This window comes from Acanthisitta chloris, unplaced genomic scaffold (assembly GCF_000695815.1).
Source record: "Acanthisitta chloris isolate BGI_N310 unplaced genomic scaffold, ASM69581v1 scaffold7987, whole genome shotgun sequence".
Taxonomy (NCBI): Eukaryota; Metazoa; Chordata; class Aves; order Passeriformes; family Acanthisittidae; genus Acanthisitta; species Acanthisitta chloris.
The window spans coordinates 9,257-9,921 of NW_008683114.1; positions in this window are offsets into that span (position 1 = coordinate 9,257).

The window sequence follows — 665 nt, forward strand, 5'->3', positions numbered from 1 at the left end:
AACCCAGCTGCAGCCTAACTGAGGATGTTGGTTTATATCATCCAGTTGATGGATTTATGATTTGTGCTTTAACTTGTGATTATTGAGTGACTTACTGAGGCATTTTCCAAAGAAAAGAGGCTTGATGCTTAGTTTCAAGTGATCTAACTTGCCTAGAGTGAATATATGAAGAGTTTAATTAGTAAGCCCTTAGCACTTCCGCATTTTTTAAAGGAGAATTACTTGCTTCTTGTGGCATTCATCACAATGATCTGTTCATTTACATTTTAATTGGAACCGTGTACAACTACTGTAATACATAGAATCTTCTCTGTGTGAAATCAGTAACAGGCACCATACTGCGATCTAAGTACCTCACACTGAAGTGAGGTAGCCCAGTAATACAGCTCAACTCTTCCATGTCCCACTCATCCTGTGTATTTTTAATAAGCCTCCAGGATGTCAAAATTGCGTATCTGTGTGGTTCTGACATGGCTTCACTGACTGTGTAAATCAGAAAACTAGTGTCTTCCGCCAGTCTCTTTTTCTCACAGCATGTCAGTGTGATAAGTAGTTCTTTCTTCAAAACTATTGCCTCTGGCTGCTATGGGCAGGGCAGGGAGCAACAAACACAGCTGTCAGTAACCCTCTGCAATTGCACTGATACTCCCTGCACTGTAGCTAGA